The following is a 24,054-nucleotide window of genomic DNA, read 5'->3' as shown; positions in this document are numbered from 1 at the left end:
TTATACCACTGGTGTCAAACTCAGATGGAAATAGGGACTACTAAATTATACGACAGGATCCCTGCAGTGCACATACTGACTTAGAAAACCGCACATGTTTACATATTTCTTTTTTATTACTACATCAACTCATTAAAATCAGATAGGAACTACATTTTAACATGGTTCGGGCTGCACTTGGAAGTGTTTGACATGTTGACACCTCTGGCTTACACCATAGTCATCTGCCAGTATAGTCCCCACACATAAATCTCTCCTTTGTAACAAAGAAAAACAGTTTAGCAAAAGCAGCCAAAATATTGACTTCAGCTGACAGTGCATGCATTACTCTATATCTTTAGTCCCCCACCAATCTAAGAAAATGAAAGGTGGCTTTATCTTTTGTTAAGTGCTTTTCACTTTTCATTTTAATAGGTAATTTTATATTTTTTTAATTTCATGTAAAAACAAGTTTTAATTCATTTTTAAAATTTTGAATTCTAAATTCTTTCCTTCCCTTCCACCTCCCTACCTTGAGAAGGCAAGCAGTTTGATGTATGTTATACATATGCAGTCATGCAATACATATTTCCATATCAGTCACACTGTAAAAGAAAACAGAGACCAAAAAAAAAAAAGATCCAAGAAAAATAAAATAAAAAAAATGCTTCCATATGCATTCAGCCTCCATCAGTTCTTTCTCTGGAGGTGAATAACTTTCTTCATCATAAGTCCTTCAGAATTGTCTTGGATTATTGTATTGCCAAGAATAGCTAAGATATTCACAGCTGATTATTGTATAATATGGCTGTTATTGTGTACAATGTTCTCCTGGTTCTGCTCACTTCACTCAGCATCAGTTCATGTAAGTCTTTCCAGGTTTTTCTGAAAACATCTTACATTTCTCATAGCATAATAATATTCCATCACAATCATATACCACAACTTGTTCAGCCATTCCCCAACTGATAGGCTTCCCTTCAATTTCCAGTTCTTTGTCAGCACAAAAAGAGCTGCTATAAATATTTTTGTACACAGAAGTCCTTTTCCTTTTCCTTTGATCTCTTTGGCAAACAGACTAAGTAGTGGTATTGTTGGGTCAAAGGGTATGCACAGTTTTATAGCCCTTTGGGCATAGTTCCAAATTGCTCTCCAGAATGGTCGGATCAGTTCACAATTCCAATAGTACATTAGTGTCCCAATTTTCCCACATCTCCTACGACATTTATCATTTTCCTTTTCTGTCATATTAGACAATCTGATACATGTGAGGTGGTACCTCAGAGTTATTTAATTTGCATTTCTTTAATCAACAGCGATGTGGAGCATTTTTATATGACTATAGATAGCTTTGATTTTTTCTTTTGAAAACTGCCTGTTCATATCCTTTGACCATTTATCATTGGAAGAATGGCTTGTATTCTTAGAAATCTGACTCTGTTCTCTATATATTTGAGAAATGAGGCCTTAGCGAAACTTACTGTAAATCCACACCCTCCTCCCCCCGGTTTCCTGCTTTCCTTCTAATCTTAACTGCATTGGTTTAATTTGCGCAAAAAAAGTTTTAAATTTAATGAAATCAAAATTACCCATTTTATATTCTGTAATGCTCTTGTTTGGTCATGAATTCTTCCTTTATCCATAGATCTGACAGGTAAACTATTCCAGGCTCCCCTAATTTGCTTATGGTATCACCTCTTATGTCTAAATCATGTAATCTACTATGCTTTCTGTTTCTTTTTTTATGGATGAGGTCATCTCATTCACATTCACAATTATGATTACTGTGTATTTTCCTTCATCCTACTTTTTTTCCCCTGTACATCCTTCTCATTCTCTCTCTTCTTCACCCTGTGCCTCTTCAAAAGTGTTTTGCTTCTGACAACTGCCTCCCTCAATTCACCCTCCTCCCCCAGTGCATCTGTCTCACTCCTTAATTTTTTCATATAATCCCATCATAGTCAATTCAGATCCATGCCCTCTCTCTATGTATACTCTTTCTAACTGTCCTAATAATGATAAAGTTCTTAGTAGTTATAAGTATTATCTTTCCCAGATGTAAACAGTTTAATCTTACTGAATTCTTTATGATTTCTCTCTCCTGTTTACCTTTTTGTGCTTCTCTTGAGCATTGTATCTGAAAATCACATTTCCTATTCAGCTCTGGTCTTTTCAACAGGAATGCTTGAAAGCCCTAAATTTCATTTCATTAAATTTCCATATTTTCCCTTGAAGGATTATACTCAGTTTTGTTGGGTAGGCAATTCTTGGTTGTAATCCTAGCCCTCCAGAATACCATTTTCCAAGCCTTCTGATCCTTTAATGTATAAGCTGCTAAATCTTGTCTTATCCTGATTGTGGTGCCATGATATTTGATAACAGGTAATTTTTAAAAGGCTGTAAGTCTAAAAAGGATTTATTCCAATTTATTTGGGATAAGTGCCCTACACATCATATGCCTAAGCAAACTTCAAGGTTTTTTATTTTATTTTAATGAGGATGAAAAAGGCAACAATGTCTACCATCTGGAATATTTTCATTTGCTTTAAAGGTCAACAGTAAACTAGAAAACACATTCCTTTCCAGCACCAGAATTCTAAGATTCTTCCTCAAAAGTTCTTTCTGAGGCTTATAATAAAAGAAAACCTCACCTATCCAGATAATGTCCACTGTCTACCAGTCAGTAACCAGGTTATGTATCCTCTATCAAACTAGTTAAGAAAATACCTAAAGACCTCACTCAATGATGGTTGACAGAAAAGATCCCACACACTCAATCTTGAGGTGAAAAAGTAGAGGTAAAGATGGGGAAGCATCTAAACTGGAACTTAGGGGGGAGAGGGATATCCAGAGATTCTACAAATTAAAATGATGGTATAAAAGACAAAAGCATAAAGACAGAGATCAAAGAGCTGGATATTTTCCACTTTCTATTTTATTCCCATCTTATCAAAGCATTAGGGCACTGGCATATCTCTAGGGTAACATAAAACTGAAAGAAAAAGACCAATTCTCCATATTTATGAGAGATTTATGGGAACATATTTCCTTGAACATCAAATTTTCCAATATATTTTCTATATTCTGCTGTTACCAGCCTTTGCCTCTTTTTTCCCTTTCCTTTTTTGCAGATATTCTGGGACTTTCATTTAACTCCCAGGAAGATCACAACTGTAATTCTCAAGGAAAGTCCAGAACAATCAAAGCCAAGCCAAAAAAAAAAAAAAAAAAAGGTATAATAAGAGGAGATTGCACTGGCAGGTTCATAAGATCACAGATTGCTGCTGGAAGGGAATTAAGAGGTCATCTAATCCAACCCTCTCATTTCCTAGACATGGAAACTGTGGCCCAGAGAGGAAAAGCTTTGCCCAAAGTCATACAGGTCCTAAACCATAAGAATTGTAGCCCATGCAAGCTCTAGGTCATCCTTCTCCCAACTCCTTCTTTCAAAGGTAATGAACTGGGTCTCCAAAGTCTGGCAGCTCCATCTCCTTCTCAGGGTTTGAGTGAGTACCTCAAGGAGTCAGGGGTGATTCTCTATGGCCATCAGTTCAAACACCCATAGGTGTGCTCCCCTTCTACACCCCACCACAAAGACTCAGTGGAGAATCAATTTAGTTTTTAAAAAGGGGTATTTACCGAGATGATACTATAAGAACAAGCAATACACGTACATACTTTTCCCACAGGTACATAGACAGTTCATAAGAAAATGAGGTAAGACTTAGAAAGCATGAGCAACAAAGGGGTCGCTCACAGCTCCTGATTACTGGAAGTCATTTTCTCCCATTTGTGGAATGCTCAAGTTCTCCCTAGGCATGGTGGAGTTTCTTCGCTGGGCTCTCTTTGTTGAATCTTGAGTCAGGTTCTATCCATAGCTCCCAGAGGACATAACGCCATTACCCTATCCCCTTCTCAGGATCCTTTGATGCTCCCAATGTCCTGCTCTGGTCAAAATTGGGTAGGGAAAAAGATCTGGTCAAGGAAGTTCTCCTTTACTTCCAGGAAGTTCTTCCTTAGGAATGTGATGGAAAGCTGTATTTCCTCCAATTTCTAGAATTTCTCCCATTCTAGCTAACTTAATGCTTTTATAAAGGACCCACAGTGCAGAAAAAAATTCCTAGCCAATTGGAACAAACTTTTTGTTTTATTTTTTTGTTTTTTTTCAGTGAGGCAATTGGAGTTAAGTGACTTGCCCAGAGTCACACAGCTAATAAGTGTTACGTGTCTGGAACAAACCTTTTATCTGGTATCACTGGGGGAGGGAGCAGGAATAAGCATTTATTTAGTACCAACTATGTGCTATGCAACTGTGCTCTGTAATTTACAAATATTATTACTGTGTTGATCCTCACAACCCTGAAAGGTAGATGCTGTTATTATCCCCATTTTACAGTTGAGGAGACCAAAGCAATCAGTAGTTAAGTGAACTACCCAAGGTCACACAGCTAATAACTGTCTAAGGCCAGATTTGAACTTGGGTCTTTCTGACTCTAGGGCTAGTGCTCTATCCACTGTGCCACAGAGCTGCCTCAGTCTTTTACTGCACCAGATGGCTTTCAAGGACTTTTCATGCTTAGTCTAAGGCTCATGCTGAAACTGACTTTCGGGGCATCTTTTCACCTACTCCAAGAAGGGTGGGTTGAATAAATTATTCGCCTCATCCTTACACACACACACACACACACACACACACACACACACACACATGATTAAGGATAGCTAGGGATTGGGCCTGCAATTTCAGGGTGTAGGGTAACCATCTATAGTAAGGAAACTCTATCAATGCAAATCTACAGGATCACAAAGCTAGCATGTATCTGAAGTGGGACCTGATCTCAGGTCTTCCTGGCTTTGAGGCTGGCTCTCTATCCACTGTACCATATTGCCTCTCTAACATACATACATACATACACACACACACAGAGCATAATTTCATTGACTATTACTTACATAAGGTATTTCCACCACACCACACTTCAATAAAACTAGAAGGGCAGATAGGAGGCAAATTTGGTCGGTTTTCTTGGACCAGACTCCTGATTTCATGGGCACAGGGAACTCTCAATGAAGAAAATTCTTCTACCACCAAAGCAGGACAAAATCAGCTCCAGTTTTACATCTACAATTCTAGCGATTTGTGTGAAGAGAAAAATAGGACTTGGACCTTGGGTCTTCCTGACTCCAGGATGCTCTATCTGTTCCACTGCATTGCGTTTAAGCCCCATTTGTAGAGGGCTTTAAATGCCAAACTAAGGATTCTGTTTTTTATATTAGACACAATGGGAAGCTGGTGTTTCACACATCAGTGTTAATTTCTTACCAGAGTACAAGTATTCTTTCCTATCTTCTCCAATCCCCCCCAGTCCTGGAACGAAGAACCACAACCAAATCAACTCAATCATTATTCACTGATGGGATGTATTCATCTACTTCTCTATGGCCCCAGTTGCCATCCCAAGAACTTTGCAGATCAAACAACTCCTCACTGGCTATTATTATTCCCTTATGTGTGCTGTTTCCCCCATTAGAATATAAGCATCTCGAGGGCAGGGATTGTCATTGCTCTTGTATTTGTAGTCTCAGCACTTAGTACCATGCCCGGCAAGTAAGTTCTTAATCAATACCTATGTTTTCATTCATTCATTCATTTATTCAAGTATACCTGGGCACAAAAAATAGTTGCTTTGATACCCTACTCACATTTTTCCCCCTGGACCCAAGTAAAAATCCTAATGTGATTTACTGTTACATCTAGAAAACTAGGTCATTTTTTTTAAAATTAGGCATATAAGTAAATATACAAACACATACACAGACACCAAATGTGATTTGATATAACATGATTATGGTATATTCCCAGATGTTTCTACCCATTCTATCTCCTGTTCTTTTTAGTTGAACTGTTCTGAAATTTGAAATCTTAGGACATAACTCTCTATTATAAGCTCCCACTAATAAGCTTTTTGGGCCTATAGATGTGCAGAATTCCCATGAAAGCCAGTTTTATTTTTACGCCTGAGAGCTCCATTCATGGAAACTTGAAGAAGAGAATTTCTCTCTCTAAAAAAAGAAATCATAAACCACTGAAAAATAACTTTCTTGTCTGAACACTAGGCTGTTAGAATGTTCAAAGGCAGACCCCCCCAAAAATTATATAACTGAGAACCTGAGATTTGGGTACAGATTGTATATAATGGTTTTATATGCTCAAAATAATAGCATAGAACAAGAAAAAATGGGAGACCTATCTAATGGGTATCTATCTAAAGAGATAATGTAATTACCTTCTCTTTTATCTCTCTTTATTGCTATAAACAAAGCAAATTTCTGCCAATAAGGAGAAAATTACTAGAGCAAATCCCGCAATGGAAATTTCTATCCCTGTCCTCAGAAGCTTATATTCTACTTGGAAGATAAAACCTTTTCACGAACAAATAAATACAAAATAATTTCAGGAAGTGGAGAGTACTAACAACTGTGAAGACCAGGAAAGTCTTTGCATAGGATGTGGTACCTGAGTTGAGCCTCAAAAAGAGCTATGAATTATATAAAGCAGCAATAAGGAGGGAATGTCTTCCAATAATGGATGGGAGTCAGTACAAAGTCATCAAAGTAGAAGATGGGATGGAACACAGAGCAAACAACAAATAGGCTAATATGGCTGAAATATAGATTGTTTAAAGGGAATAAGTTTTTCCACTATGCCATGTTAAAATTCAATTCTACTAAGCCTAAAATGCACAAAGTATACAAATAAGTCCTTTGTCCTTGGAGACTTTGTCAAAAAGAGGGACCAGAAGACATTCAACATGGCCCAAACAGAATTCATTATTTTCCCCCAAAATGGTCCCTCCTTCCTAACTTCCTTGCTACTATCAAGAGAAGCACTCTTTTCCCTAGTCACCCAGCCCCACAACCTGTGTTATCTTTAATTTCTCTCTCACCCCAAATGCCCATCTGTTACCAATCCTGTTTGTACCTTCCTAACATCTCTCATGTACCTCCTCATCTCTCTACTCACACACTCGTAATGCCCAGTGTAGGGTTCAATTTGGGAAAAAGCCCTAAAATATAGTAATAAGTGAAAAGTCATAAAAACTTAAACTCTGTGAAAAGTGGAAACCCAAACATGGTGATCTGTTACAAATCGTTAACTTAGATACTAAATCATAACCTAAACATTGAGTCAAAACTTAAGATACTATGACCTATGAAAACCAAAACAAGAATATTGTGACCAAGACATGATCAATACACAAACTTATGTTTGGGCATAACATTGGCTTAACTCCCAAGCTCATTACTAAGCAGAAAACCACAAATATCCACCAATCAGTGGTGATGCACTCCCTAGCTCCTCCTGCCTTTGTTTTTTTATAATTACCACAGGGATTATTATCCATCATGCCTCTCTGCTCCAACCCAAATCTTTCTTTCTTTAAGCAAACATGTCTACTTTGTTCAACCATTTCTGATATGGCAAGATCTCCAGTCATTCACCATCCTAATCACCTCCTTGGGTTGTGATCCAACGTGTTAATATCATTCATAATCAATATGGAGCTCATTAGGTTTTAGTGTACAACTACGTAATATGTATTATAAATAGAAAAAGGCAAAATAAGATGCTAATTATTAGATGGCTTTTTCAATAGTTCCCTGTTATCTCCTGAATAAATATAATACCTCACACACTGCCCTTTGCCTACAACATCACCACCAATCCCAACTCAGCCCAGGTAATTCCTACCTAACTTTCAAGGTCAAGGTCCATTAGAGTCTTCTCCATGAAGTCCCCCTCTGCCCATCTACCTGGTTAGAAGTATTCTTTCCCTCTTTCCTTGAGATCCTCACAGATCTTTGTCTATACCCTTTAGCACGTTCTCCCTTATTATTATAGTTATTTACATACATAAGATGAGAGAGAAAAGAAAAAGAGACAGCAACAGAAACAGAGAATCTATGAAGCATTTACTACATGCTAGACCTCATGCTAAGTGCTGGGGAGACAAATACAAGCAAGCAAGACAGTCCCTGCCTCCTAGGAGCTTACATTTTAATAAGAGAAGACAATACATAAAAGGATTAGGAGGGGGTGGGTTGGGTGAAGGTACAAATCCTCTGGTGAGGAGGAAGGGACAAAGTAGAATCATGATTGAAGTGAAGCCTAGATGTGACCCTCTGCTATGCAGTTCACCAGCCAGAACAGCAAAGCTTGAGCAGATATTTCTCCAGGGTTGGAAGGAGGAGGGTAAGAAGGAGGAGGCAAAGTTTTAAGTGCAGAAGGGCACAGTTGAAGCACCTCCTCAAAAAATATTTTAAAAGTCATTAAATTACCAAAAGATTATTTTACTGAATTAGAGAAAATAATAACAAAATTCATTTAGAAGAACAAAAAGCCAAGAATATTAAAGGAAGTAATAAAAAATGTAAAGGAAGGAGGTTTAGCAGTACCAGTTTTTAAACTATATTATAAGGCAGTAATTATCAAAACTACATGATACCGGCTAAGCAACAGAAATGTAGATTGATAGAACAGAGTAGACATACAATTTACAGCAGCAAATAAATACAGTAATCTTGTATTTGACAAGTGTAAAGACTTAAGTTTGGGGATAAGAATTCATCATTTGTTAAAAATTGAAAAGTCTTTGGATTTAGAGCTAAAAGAGTTTTAAAATATACTCTCTCCCCTATCAGAGCTCCACGACTGTCAGTTCCAAGAAAGTGAGACTTATGTCTTATCATCTTTGTATTCCTCATGGTACTGATGGATTACAATGCCTTGCATACAGCATTGCTCACTAAATGTTTGAATGAAAAAATGAAATTCATTTCTAAAATTTGTTTTCATGTTTAATTTTTCAGATAGAGTTAAGAAAATTGGTCTCATATACACACATTTAGGGTACCCAGTGGCATGACACTAAGGTAGGTATTGATGAGGACATACCAGTTTTCCATCAACAGAGAACTGGCAGGAGCTCCTCATCTCTAATAATTTGTCTTCATCATGAACAGGTTCCATGCATTCCATCTTTCAGTTCCCAATTTTCAGACTACTTGTTTGATTTTTTTCTTTTGCCTTTTCTGCTAGTTTTGAGCTGATTCCCTTCTTGTTCCAACTCCAACCTTCTTTTTGTTATCTGCTTCCTGGGCTTCAAGTTTCCAAACATCATCCAAGTCATGGGAAACAGTTTTAGATTTAGAAGAGAATTTAATATAGAGAATTAAGTCAAAATTTATAAGAATACAAATCATTCCCCAGTTGATAAATGGTCAAAGGATATAAACAGACAATTCTCAGGCGAAGAAATTAAAGCCATCTATAGTCAAATGAAAAAATGCTCTACATCACTATTGATTAGAGAAATGCAAATCAAAACAACTCTGAGGTACCATATCACACCTATCAGATTGGCCAACATGACAAAACGGGAACATGATAAATGTTGGAGAAGATGTGGGAAAATTGGAACACTAATGCATTGTTGGTGGAGTTGTGAAATGATCCAACCATTTTGGAGAGCAATTTGGAACTACGCCCAAAGGGCTATAAAAACGTGCATACTCTTTGACCTAGCAATAGCACTTCTAGAGCTGTATCCCAAAGAGATCATACAAATTGGAAAAGGACCCACATGTACAAAAATATTTATAGCAGCTCTTTTTGTGATGGCAAAGAATTGGAAATTGAGGGGATGCCCATCAATTGAGGATTGGTTGAACAAGTTGTGGCATGTGAATATAATGGAATACTACTGTGCTATAAGAAATGAGGAGCAGGCAGACTTCAGAAAAACCTGGAAAGATTTGTATGGTCTGATGCTGAGTGAAGTAAGCAGAACCAGGAGAACATTGTACATAGTAACAGCCATGTTGTGCAATAACTAATGTTGATAGACTTAGCCCTTCTCAGCAATACAAGGATCTAAGACATCTCCAAAGGTCTCAGGATGGAAAATGCTATCCACATTCAAAGAAAGAACTATGGAGTTTGAATGCAGATCGAAGCATACTATTTGCTATTTTTCTCTTCTGTTTTGTTTTGTTTCCTCTTTCTGGTGGTTCCTCCTATTGGTTACAACTATTCCTTACAACATCACTAATGTGAAAATATGTTTAATAGAAATGTGTAAGTATAGCCTATATCAGATTGCATGCCATCTTGGGGAGGAAGGAGGGAGAAAGGTGGAGAAAAATTTTAAAATCAAAAGCTTATGGAAGTGATTGGTGATAAATCAAAATAAATTAATAAAAAAATTAAAAAATTAAAAAAAGGAAGAAAACTTAGAGATCACCTAATCTAATCTTCTCCCTCCTCCCCCACCATTTTACAGATAAGGAAACTGAGGTCCAGAGACCCTGACCTTGGACAAGGTCAGACAAGGAATAAGCAACAGAGCCATAATCTGAATCTAGGTCTTCTGCCTTCAAATCCAGTGTACTTTTTACAACACCTGATCCCTCAAACTCCTACCTTACTCCTACCCTACCAAACTCCTACCCTAGGCTGAGAAGCATCAACCTCTTACCTACCCCCCAGCACAAGGCTGGGGTAGGGATATTAATGGAAAGTTGTGGTTTTTCAATATTAAGAGGAAGGGGGAATAAGCCTTATTCTCTTCTCTAATAAGCATTTATTAAGCACCAACTATGTGCCAGGCATTGTGCTAAGCCCTTTACAAATATTATATCATTTCATCCTCCCAACAATCCTGGGAGGTAGGCACTTTTAATTATCCCTATTTTACAGCTGAGGAAATTGAGGCAAACAAGGGTTAAGTGACTTCCCAGGGATACCAACTAGTGAGTGTCTGAGATGAAATTTGAACTCAGGTCTTCTTGACTCCAGATCCAGTGCTCTATCCATCTAGCTGCCATTAAGCAAGACAATATCTGTCCTGTTTACCCATTTCTGGTAACAGAACTCAGTGATATCTCCAACTACTCTTCTAACGTCTGCATGACACAACTTGGCACTCCATTATAGAGCCTTATATAATTTTCTTCCTTATTCAATGTGTGTGTGAATCTTGTCTTTCCAGGAAAACTGGCAGCTCACAGTGCCTAAGACTTATTTCTATAATATCCTAGACCCAGAGTTGGGACTCAATTAATGCTCATTTATGATGAGAAAATTAAGAAGAAAAAGGAATTCTGGGTATGATTAACTAGAAAATATTTAAATGAACAATATTTGAAACTCACATTTACATTTTAACAGGCAGGAAAAAACTTATCATGGACAAGGGAGTTAACTAACTGGGAACAGTCTGACGACTGACTCATCGGAGATAAGAGCAGAATTTTTAATAAGCAAGAAGAAAGAACAGCAGTTAAAAATATGTGGAATACAATTAAAAAGATATAACCTTAAATTATTTAGATAAGCTATTAAAAATTAAAAAATGAGAAACAGACAACAAAAATGACAAAGATATCAACTATAAAAATTTCATCCAGAATTCAAATCGATATAAATTAAAGTAATTGCTATGAGACCAAAAGAGTCCAGAAGAGGCTTTATTTGCCTCACTTGCCAAATGAAGAGAGATGGCTACCAAAGGCAACACCAGGTTAGAACATACAATGATTTGGTAAATCTTACAAAGTAGGATGATGGATGATTATGAGGAATATTATTTCACACAGAAGAGGGAAGTAGGGGAAGGCCAAAGCAATATAAAGTTGGCGAAATATCTAACTAAGCAAGGTCATTCTGATGGGGGACAAGGATGAAAACAGAAAGATTCCAAGCAGAAGAAAAATGGAAAAGATTTGCAAAAATTATAACAACAATATGTTCTGTCTATCAAAGATGGTGGAACCATCACACTTTGACCCTACCATCTTAGTCTCTGAGGTGTTTACAAAGGAAGCAGAAATGGAAGGGTTTTATAAAGGGAGAGAGTAAAGATGGGAAATGTAGTCAGATGAATCAAGTGTATATAGTGGTGATTCACGCTGGAGGCAATAAAGTTGTGGAAGCATTGAGGGATTAAATTTATGAGGCACCTAAAGAAAGGGAGGATATCAGAGTCTTGGGGGAAGAAAATCTCAGACTCTACTAATTAAAAGAAAAGTGACCAAGAAAACGTCAACAACTACTAACCTAAATGCCAATTCTCTCATCTTTATAAAATCTTTATGATAGATAAACTGAGGTCATTCTGGATGACAGTATTAGTTAGGAACAAGCAGACTTCTAACATAAATTTAACAGACTCCTTCTTTACCACCTTACCTGTGGAAAATGTAGAGAATATAAGATCCCATTGGCTTTTTGTTTGTTGACTACAAAAAAGCATAGCCTTATCTGTGGGTGCTCTGCCCAAAGGAACATAAATTTTGATCGCAAGATTTCTGGGGGTATACAGGCTAGATTTCTTTTGTCCCTTCCCTACCAATTTATTCTATTATTTAAAAAAAACTGAGACAATTGACTCTTTTATCCCATGTAGTTTAATTTATGATTTCTTGAAATATAGCCTTGGAAACCCAGGCTTTGATAAAGCCCACTGGGATTCAAATGGGGTACTTGACCATGCCTCAAACCCAAATCACTCCAGCTCTCACTGAGTGGCCAAAAATAGGCCCCAGCCCAAGACTCATTTGGTCATTGTTGGGTTTTGATGGCTCAGATTGAGTGTAAATAGCAACTGTTACAATGTTAGCCAGAAAATCTGAGGGTCTTTCCCTCCCAGATTGATTTTTTTTTTTCACTAAAGAAGACATTTTTTTTTTTTACCTCATTTCTTACCTAGCCTTAATCAATGAATGGGCATTGCCTCAGACAAACTGAGACCTGGGAAAGACCTTAGCTTAAAATGGCCAAGGCCTCTTACTGTATCGAAGCCATGTTCACTCATCCTGATCTATTTCTTGCCACGGGACCCAGATGGCTCCAGAGGAGAAAGTAAAGCTGATGACTTTACACAGTCTTGCCTCACTTAAATCCAATTCACTTGCAAATCAAGACATCATCTTCCTGATATCATTGGTCCTCTTCCAGAATGAAGGACAAACAACAACAAACAACAAAAAAGCATCCAATTCAGCAAAATAAATCATCACCTTATGGGTTTTTTTACAGTAAGGTATCTCATATTCATACATCATGATTGTTCAAGATTTGTAATAATAATTCCATTTTTAAAAAATATGTGTAACCGCAGAAATAACACTATTAAATAACCCTCTAATGACAAATATCAAGGAAGGCATAAAATAGAGAGATGTATACTTGTCAAAAGTAGTTGTCACTAGGATGGAGAAACAATGCAAAGTTCAGGTAGAGAAGGGATTCCCTGGGGTTGGCGCAGTCCTCCCAATTTTCCTGTTTGTGGATGACATTACACTGACTGAATCAAGACACTACAGAACCTCCAAGAAAAGAACTGAAATCACCCAATAGAGTTTAGCCTACCCATCCACACAGAAAACACCAAGTGGATGAAGAATATTGCTCACATTTCATATGCATATGAACTGACATTCTAGAGCTTGTACAACAGTATATATGCGTATGCACACAATATAAAAACACATATATATGTGTGGATACATATGCGTATATATACATAAAATACATAAATATATACATATACATGTGTGCTGCATACACACACAAACACACAGTGCAACAATACAGTTGCCTCAGATTGACAATATATATAGACAGTAAGCGGGGCTCAGAGTTGCAAAAGATTAGAGTGGGCTGGTTTAATATTGGGAAAAGGCAAAGTACTTTTACCAACCCCATGCTTGCCATATGACCAAAGGCCCCCATTTTCAATATAAACATTTTTCAGGTATTTGCAGGTATAGCATCCTGACATGAAATATTTCTTTTTCCAGAGGAAAACATGAGCATTACATGGAAGGCAATGCAAAGAAACACAATGTGTGTGAGCAGGCTGCAAGCTATAACCAATGAGGAACTCTGAAGGACAGGAGCAAAGAATGTCATCAAAGAATTTTATGAGAGAAAGAAAGATGGTCTGCATTATTAGATGGAAAACTCTACTGGCACCCTCTTAGTGTCCTAAGAAAGCAAGAAAGGCTTCAAGCTTGTTGAGTGGACACTTGGTGAAGAACTTTTTCAAAGACAAATCTAAGAGTTAAACAAGATGGGCAGATGTGGATGAGCTGCACTTTCATCTCTGGGTAAATTCCTGAATCAATGGCATAACAGAAGCATATGGGTATTTATATAGCACTTTTCAGATTTACCACATACTTTCTCCAAGGCGATCCATGGGGTAAGGAATACAAGTATTATTATGTCCATGTAACAGACGAGGAAACGGCTCGGAGAGGTCCAATATGATAATTTTTATTTATTTTTCAGGGGCGAAATGTTTTAAAGATAGCATGACAGAATTTAATAGCTAAAAGAGACTTCTCAGGTTATGCAGGCAAACACCCTCATTTTACAGATAAGGAAACTGACAGCTAGAGAAGTTTGGTGCTTTGCCCAAGGTCATAGGATCACAGGATCTGGAGAGTAAAGGGATCTTCAAGGTCAACTAGTTCACTCTTTCTCATTTTACAGATGCTGGCACACAGAAACAGAAAATACATGGAGAGGAAAATCGACCATTGTAATCCAATAAGAAAGCAGTCATCTGTGGATGAAAGATTAGGCAACACATCATTCAGCAAATATAGGGGAAAAAATGAGAAGTTAGGTGTTAAGTGTTTGCCAGAAAGGTACTGTTGGTCTTTGAGAAGTTTTTTTGGACAGTATTTTTTAATGTACTAAACAAAAAATAATTCACAACTTTGGAAATGACTCATTTCCAACAAAGAGAGCTATTTTCTGTCTCACATTTTATTGTATTTATCTGAGAAATCCCATCACATGTTAACACAAATAGTAAATGGATAGACTTTTAGCATGACTTCACCTTGAGGATTTAGGTGGTGGTGGTTTCCATAGTACCAATAGTAATTGGTACAGAGCATTTTTCACAAGATCACACACACACACACACACACACACACATCCAAGTCATAACAACAAAAATCAATTTATCTCTGACTAAAGTGACCCTGGGCTACTAAAGGCTATGATAGTGAAGCATAAGCTTAGGAAGTTTCTACCAAGATGGAAAGGTTTTGAAGAATGGAATGAGTTGTCTCTGAAGGTAGTGGGTCATCCCCTCAATGGAGAAGTCTTCAAGCAAAGGGTGGATGGCTAATCAGTTATGTATGTTGTAATGAGCATTGTTTTTGGTTGGCATCTGAAGTCCCTTCCTCCTCTGAAGTTCTATGTGATTTTGTGCGTTGGTACCAGCCTAAAGATGAATTCTTTTGTCTGTTTTCCCAGATCAAATCCAACTAAGGCAAGGGGTGACCTTGTTTTTTTTTTGTTTTGTTTTGCAACAACAGCTAATGACAATTGTCTACTAAGACACAGAAGGGTTGGGCTCTAAAGCATAGTGTGGGGAAGGCAGTATGGTATAACAGAAAAACGTTCCAGCCTTAAGAGTCAAAAGACTTGTGGTCAAGTCTCGACTCTTGACATTGAAAAGCTGAGCAAATATGGGAAGGCACAAGGGGCTTCAGTCTCCTCCTCTGTAAAATGGGCATCATAAAACTTGAATTACCTACCTTACAGGGTTGTTATACAAGGAAAAACACTTTGTGAAACTCAAAATGCTACCTAAATAATGTTCCTATTAGTGTTATCAATAGAATGTGTATCCAACATCAATGAAAAGACAAATGCTTTGAAGGACTGATATGTTTAAGCTCCACAGACTCATAGATTTAGAGTTTGAAGGACCTTTACAAGTCATCTGGTCCAAACTCCTCATTATACAAATGAGAAACTGAGTGTCTGAGAAGTTAAGTGAGTTGCCCAAGGTCATACAGGGAAAGATTTGCCAGGATTTGAACCCTGGGTATCTAACTCCAAATCCAACATTGTAGTATACCACCTTCAACAGATGAGCCCTATTCAACCCAAAATAGCAAAAAGACTTATTTCAATTTCTATTTGGAGGCTCAGGAAAACCTGCACCAGATTCTGTAGACAGAGTTTTCAAAGGAAGAGAGGAGAAAGAAAGAGAAATTTTGAATGTGTAAAAATCTAAATGGCTAATTAAAAAAAAAAAAGAAAGGTTTTCTCTGGCTGGAACTGGGTCATTACCCTAGATCAGAGGTTCTCAAATTTCTTGGTCTCAGAACCCCTGAGGACCCCACCCCTCAAAGAGCATGGTGGGGGCTATTTCCAGGGGTTTGCTAGAGCCAGGTCAAACTCTGGCTCATGAAATTCAACTGTTATATTTTCAATGTGAGCATTTACACCTTGGAAATCAGCAAAGGCTACAAATCAGGGCTTGATGTATTGTTTTGCTGACTGTCGAGGGCAGGGGTGGGGAACCTGCGGCCACATGAGGCCTTTATGTGCGGACCTTTGACACAGAACAGTAAACACCTCAGGACCTAGAGGGTCACGTGTGGCCTCAAGGCCACAGATTCCCATCCCTGCTTTAGGCTTAAAAAAGTAATGTCAAAAATGTTAATGACTCAGTTGTTGTTCCATCATTTCAGTCATGTCCAACTCTTTGTGACTCCATTTGGGGCTTTCTTAGCAAAGATACTGGAGTGGTTTGCCATTTCCTTCTCCAGCTCATTTTACAGATGAGGAAACTAAGGTAAACAGGGTTAAATGACTGGCCCAGAATCACACAACTACCAAGTGTCTGAGACCAGATTTGAGTTCAGGAAGATGAGTCTTTCTGACTCCAGGCTTATACTAGAGTATATATATGTACCCTTATATACACTCTTATCTACTGCACCACCTAGCTGTCCCAATGATGCAGATTAACTTTAAAAGTGTGTCCTACATAATTTTTTTTTCTGGAGAGCCAGTTGTTAAACATTTACCAGCCTGCCATTGGTTATAACTATTGATATTTACTCTATTAGTAATTAAAACATCTTAATATTATTATGAAAATAATTTTCGCCTCACAGACCTCCTGGAAGGGACCCAGGGGTCTTCTGACCACATTTACAGAATTGCTTTCCTATTAGAATACATACACAATTCCATCTGTATGCACAGATACAAATGCACACATACACACACACAGACACACACACACACACACACACACACACATTCCCGACACGTTTCTCAATCCAAAATGCCTCTATACATTGACATAATACATAAACATACCTCTATACCTCTATCCAAAACACCTCTATACAATGACAAAACTAGCCTCAAGAAGAAATGAAGAAATGGCACTCCCTCCTTTCCTTAGAGAGATGGGGGAAGGGGGGGTTATGGAGGTATAATGGTGTACATGCTGTTTGACACAGTCACTATGTTGGTAGTTTTTGAGTGTTTTGCTTTGATGCACAGGAAGTTTCACTGGGGTATATATATCCAGAAAAGACAATGGCCTTTTCAAAAAGCATCAATAAAACTTTAAAATCGTACATAAGAATAAAACAAGACAGCTATCCATTTTTCTACCTACATATGTATGAACCTCCACAGACCCTATGCTGTTCCCTAAAAGTTACTTTTTACAAACTGATTGGTTTAGCCAGACTAATTCACCATTATTAGTTACTGTGTCATGTGTCTTTTTCTCTTAAGAATAGAATTTAGAAAAAAAAATTTAAGCTTTCTAGTTGTCTGGATTCTTTAAAAAAAATGTGAATTTTCAGTATTAATAAATTATATCCAGCCCATAAAAAAATACCTCAGAAACAGCCCCTACATTTCAGTGTTTAACTCACAATTAACATAAGACCCCTTTCATTTCTGCTTGAGGGTATGGAATTTAGGGCTTACCGTCTTGTTCCTACCAGCAATGAAAGTAAAAGTTGAAACGACATATAAAATAACTCCAGTGCCACAATGAGGATGGTTCATTGGCTGGCTGGTTGCCAGACCCCCAAAGCAAACCCCCAAGAGGCTCTCTTGCCTGTATGGCAAGCCCTAATTGATCTAGAAGCTAACAGAAGCAGCTGGATAGATTACAGCTCTCTTATATTCTGATTCAGTTCCTCTAGAATTCCTCTCTTCTCCCTGAGTGAGTGACATGCACTGGCATGGTTCAAGGCTATCTACACTTCTTTAATTAAAACTCTTCTCCCCAAAATTAAAATGTGCCTGCCAAAGACTGGCTGTATGAAGAAAAAAGAAAGAAGAAGGTGGGAAAAAAAAAGGCAAAGACCTTGTGTTCTAAATTAAGTATTGGCTCAAATGAAGTATTTATTGCCATTATTCACCCCTCCACACCCCACTCCAGACCAAACTCAACCTAAGTCACTGCTTGTGGTAGGTGAGGGTGGGTGGGTGCTATTCTCCTATTCTTCTCTGCATTGTCTTCCCAAGGTTAATATCTTATATTTGAAGCATTTAAAAAGGGGGGGGGCATACTTTCTAAATTGGGATTTACAAAGTATTCCCCTTTTTAAAAAATGCTTCAAAAACAAGATACTAACCTTCTGATGTTTACTTTAAAGATTTTATATATATGACACACACACAAAATGGTACCTACACATTGTGAGGGGGGAGTATATGTATTAATAGTTTGTAAATCATGTGATGCTTAGCAACCTCTGCCCCACTTTCTGCCACTGTCTCACTATCACTGCAGAAGTAGAAGGGAGAGAGGTAGGAAGGAGGGAGGGGCAGAGAGGAGTGCCACACAGGACTGAGAGACATCTTATATTATTTGTTTGGTTCCTGGGTTGCCATGGCCAAAGATTTCATCACCAAGATACTAGTCCACTGGTGATAACATATTTATAGTCTAATTTTTTTTCACCTATAAAATGTGAGGCTTTGACTAAATGATTTTAAGGCCCCCCCCCAATTTGCTCTCAGGTTCTGAGATTACGGGTTCAAAACCCTTAATAAATAATGGATTGAGACACCTACTGTGCTTTTAGCACATTACACAAAATGGTAAAATTGATCCAGCATGAATATTCCAAATTCCTCCAGATTTCCTCTCCTAAAAGAGCTATGCAAACATTAACTAATTATTCCTCAAATATTCCCCCAGAAACTCAAAGTAAACTGTATTATTCTATTTCATGGATGAAGACACAGCAGAGAGATTAGGCTCACTTAGAGGCTCCAGGAAAGAATGTGGTATCTGCAATTACTGAAACACTCAAGGCTTTGACCAAGTCATTGGCTGTCTCCCCAAGTTCAGTATGCTGCTACCCTGTAAAATGAAAGGGTGGGACTAGGTGATTTAAAAGGTTCCCTACCCCCAATCCTAAAATTCTATGATCCTACTGTTTCTTGTTTTCTGATTCTAAATGCATGTGCTTGAGTTTATAAACCTCAATTCTCTCTCTTCTCTAGGTTTTGAAGACACTGTCCTCATCTGTTTCTCCTCCTCCATCTCCACTGTTATCATCATGCATGCCTGCCCCTTAATTTAGAGTGTACCCTTAAGGTTCCATCGGGGGGCCTCACTTAATGATCTCAGTTCTCATAGGCTTATCTTTCTTTTGCAGATGATTCCCAAACCTATACATCCAGCCCTAACCTCTTTCTAGAGCTCCAACTCCCATCACTATTTATTGGACATTTCAAACTGGGTATTCCATAGACATCTCAAATGCAACATGTCCAATTCAAAAAACATTTATTAGTCCTAGAGTCTATATAAGGCACTATACTTTGGGTGGGTGGATGACAAAAATAAATGAATCTCCATCTTCACAGGGGGAGAGGGGGCATCTATGGTACACAAAATTTGCCACTTAAGGGAAACAAAAGGACATGAAATCAGGCAAGACTAGGGTTTGAACCCTGCTTGTGATATATTAGCTAAATGACCCTGGGCAACTCACTTACTCTTCTGAGACTCAGTTTGTTCATCTATAAAGTGAGAAGAACAATACTAACACTACCGAGTTCACAAGTTGGTTGGGGCAAAAATGATTGGTAGACTTCAGAACTCTGTATCAATATGAGCTAGCAATGTTAATAGAAAAAGCAACAAGATCGAATATTTTTGAGAGATTGTGGATATCACTTAGAAGAACTGCAACTTCTGGGGCTTGATATGACAAGCACAATGTCATTACCAAATGGGAGGAAGAAAAAGGAGAGGAAAGAACTCCCCTGCAATCACTCAGTCATATAGGATTAAGTGCTTACTACGTGCAAAGGATTGTGCTAAGTTGGAATATACAAAGAAAGGGATTCTTACACTCAAGGAATTCACTGACTAATGGTGGAGACAACATGCAAACAATTATCTACATATAAGAAACAGAGTAGATGGAAGGTAATCTCAGAGGCAAAGCATTGCGGAAGGGAGGTAGGGAAAGGCCAATACTGGGAAAGGTCCCCAGTGGAAGTGGGATTTGAGTTGAGTTTTGAATGAAAGTTAGGGAAGCCATTAGGCAGAGGTCAGGTGGGAAAGTATTCCAAGCATGGGGGACAGCCAGTGAGAAGACATGGAGTCTAAAGATGTAGTTTTACATGGCGGAACAATGATAAGACAGGTATTGCTGGATGATTAGGTAGGTAAGGGGCGGGGGAGGTAAAAATATAAGAAGACCATAAAGAGAATAAGGACAAGGTTGTGAAAGGCTTTTTAAAAATCCAAAAAAAGCATTTTATATTTGATGCTGGATGGGGCAGGGAGCCAATGGAATTTCCTTATTAGGGGAGGTTGGGGTGAATTGGTCAGCCCCATCCTTTAGGAAGACCACTTCAGGTGAAGGATAGACTGGAGGGAGGAGATACTGCAGGCAAGCAGACCCACCAGAAGGCTAATGCAATAGTCCAGGCATGAGGTGATGAGGGCCTGCACCAGGATGGTGGCTGTATGGGCATCCTGAAGGGGACTTACAGGAGAAATGTTACAAAGGTAACAAGGTTCGGCAACACACTGAATACATAGAGCAAGCATGACGGACAATTTCAGGCTTACAACGAGGTTGCAAGCCTGGGTTGTGAGAGGGTGACAGTATCTTCCACAGAAATAAGGAAGTTTAGAAGAACTGGAAGTAGGTTTGGGAGGGAAAGACGATGAGCTCTGTTTCGGACATGCTGATTTGAGATTTCTATGAGGTTTTTTTTTCTATCTGATTCCAGATGTCTAAGAGAGGATAGCCTCCATGACAGTGGCATACACCTTTGGCAAGCATAGGTTTCTTTTTGTTTTTATACCTTGCTCAATGTCAACAACAAGAAGGTCAAACAATGTCAGGTCTGTGTTAAAACTTCTAGGAAATTTTTACTGATCTTAAAATATATACATTGAGAGATATCTTATTGGAAGGGAGGTTTTAAGTGCAACGAGTAAGAGAGCAGAGTTAATAAACAGAAGAACCAGTGGAGAAATGGCCATGGTCCAACAATCCTAAGAATTTTACAAGGTTTTCATGAACACCCAAATAGAGTGATACTAATGCACATCTTATTAATACAAGTTATCACAATAATTATTGCTTCAGCCTTTACCAACTTTTATATCTCACAACCAAATATTTCAAATTCAAATTTCAAAATGTCTTTTCTAGTGAAAAACTGGAAGGTAATTTTATGGTTTATATCTAACCTTATCTAATTCTAAAGTCACAGCAAACAGGTTTAGAGTTTGCATGCTGTTATTTCTCCCCACCCCTCAATTACAGACCAAGAGCTTTGTTTTCATTTCCTGGTATCTTCAGCACTCAGCACAGGAACTGACACCAGGAGGCACTTAATAAATATGTGTTGACCCGTTTGACTGAGCACTAGATGGGACCTTGGAGATAATCTCTTCAAAGAACAATGGGAGAAAAAAGCATTTTTAGAACATTTTCCTATTAAAAAATGCTACTGTATGATTACATAGCAATCACTCAGAGAATTCAATAACTGGCTTGTATCAGTAACCCAGATTTGCTGGGCTTTGCTGTTGAGGCAACTACATGGCACAGCAAATAGAACGCTGGGACTGGATTCAAGAAGTTCAAACCCAGCCTCAGACACTTACTAGTTGTGTGACCCCAGGCAAGTCATTTCCCCTCTGTTTGCCTCAGTTTCTTCATCTGTAAAATGGAAATAATAACAGCACCTACCTCCCACGGTTGTTGTGAGGACCAAATGAAATAATATTTGTAAAGCCCTTAGCACACAGTGGCTGGCACATAGTAGGTGTTTATTAATAAATATCTGTTTCCTTCTCCTTTGTTAGTTGCATGATTATAGAATATAAATTGGAGAAAAGGGGACAGCTGCAGGTACACTAAGAAACATATTTGGGATAAAAAATCAGTTAATGAAATGAGCAGACTACCCAAGTAGCCCTGCCTGTACAGAACAGCCTTTGTTTGCACAGTCCTATTACAAAGGGGGCCAACAAAGTCTGTGAGTTCCAAACTGTGTGCTACAGAACTCTATTGTGCTGTGAACTACATGGAACTTACTTACAATCACAAGAGAATGAACAAGTCTCCCTCAAACCATATACAACTTACAAGGACAATCAAGAAATGAGTCCCTGAATGATGTGAGCAAATAAGTCTGAGGTCTACTAGACCAGTGGTATCAAATTCAGACAGAAATAGAGAAATGGGGGACACTACACCATATATTAGGGTCCTTGCAGGTTGCATGTTGACTTAGAAAGTCACATATAAATATTATCTCTATCATATTATATTCTTATTTATTGTGTTAGATTTCCCAATTACATTTTGATCTGGTTCTATCATACTCAGGAGCATTTTAGGCTGCATGTTTGATACCTCTATCTGGAACTGTTCTATGGTCACAGCTCTGTGATGACATGGTCATTCTGAGAGTCATAGCATCATCTAACTTTAGAGCAAAAAAGCAGCTTAGAGATCACCTAGCAAGAGAATCACAGAAAATCCTGGAAGTGCAGGACCTCAGAGGCCATCCAGACCCTCCCCAACAGATCTGACAGGTGGTCACCTAGCCCCTGTGTGAAGCTCTCTAAAGAGGAAGAATTCACCTCCTTCATATAGAGCTAGTTCCACCATTAAGAAGTTTTCACCTACATTAAGCCTAAATTTGCCTTCCTGTAACTTTCATTAATTCTATATATATATAGAATTACATAGTGAAGGGGAAAAGGGGAGGGACAGCACAAGAAGAATATAGCTAGGTCCCCATTAACATGAATATTGAATCCCTGAAGTAGTCGCATATCTTAGAATTCACACTAGCTGAAGTTAAAATTATGTAAAATATGGTCATTGGTTCCATCGCAGTGGAAACATGCAGTGAGAATTCCAATAATTTGACCACTCTAGAGAATTATTATTCCCATTAATTGGGACCTAACTGTAAATCTAATCCCTTTTAAATGGCAGCCCTACAAATAATTAAAGACAGTTGTTACATATCTGCACATCTTCTCTTCACTATCACCCCCTCCCCCAGTTCTTTCACATTATCCTCTTTTGTTATGACCTCGAGGCCCTTCATGACTCTGGGTACCCTCTCCTGAGCAGTTTATTAACATCCTTCCTAAAATGTGACACCCAGAACTTTAGATGCAGTGGACAGATGAGGAAATAGAAAGGCAGAAAAAAAGAAGGGACTTTCTCAAGTTTACAAAGTGGTAGCCCTGGAATTTACACCCAAGAGTCTTCTAACTCAATGTTCAATGTTCCTTCCATAATGCACCAGACTGCTTCTCTGTCTGCAGCAAAATTTTCCCGCTCCTCTGGGCACTTGTTCAGGAGTCTGAGAGCCTGAATTTAAAGTCCTCCTGACCCTATCATGTACAACAACTGGGAAATATTTAACAAAACAAATGAAAATACAATACAACATGGATAATGTTAATGTGTGGTTTTCTAAGGCAATAAGCACCTGCTGAGATCCTTATGTATGGTCTAGCAGCCTTCATTTCTATTTGAGTCTGACACCACTCTCAGTCAATTATTCCTCCCTTTTGTAAGCAAAGTAAAAACAACATCACAAGAAAGTCCACACTATATAATACTCAGAAGTCAGTCTCTCTTTTCCCCATAAATTAAGAGTGACACAGAGAGAGACAGATGTGGGGGGTGGGAAGGAGATAAGAGAGGAAAGAGAAA

At 38.2% G+C, this 24,054-nt stretch overlaps 1 protein-coding gene across 4 annotated transcripts in view; it reads right to left on the bottom strand.

Annotated features, from left to right (window-relative positions):
• Positions 1 to 24,054, bottom strand: part of FAM160A1 (family with sequence similarity 160 member A1) — a 360,382-nt gene that overhangs the window by 169,723 nt on the left and 166,605 nt on the right. The gene's annotated exons all lie outside the window — the stretch shown is intronic.

Source organism: Vombatus ursinus, unplaced genomic scaffold, assembly GCF_900497805.2.
Source record: "Vombatus ursinus unplaced genomic scaffold, bare-nosed wombat genome assembly UNPS02014784.1, whole genome shotgun sequence".
Classification (NCBI taxonomy): domain Eukaryota; kingdom Metazoa; phylum Chordata; class Mammalia; order Diprotodontia; family Vombatidae; genus Vombatus; species Vombatus ursinus.
This window is presented reverse-complemented; position numbering and strand designations above follow the sequence as displayed.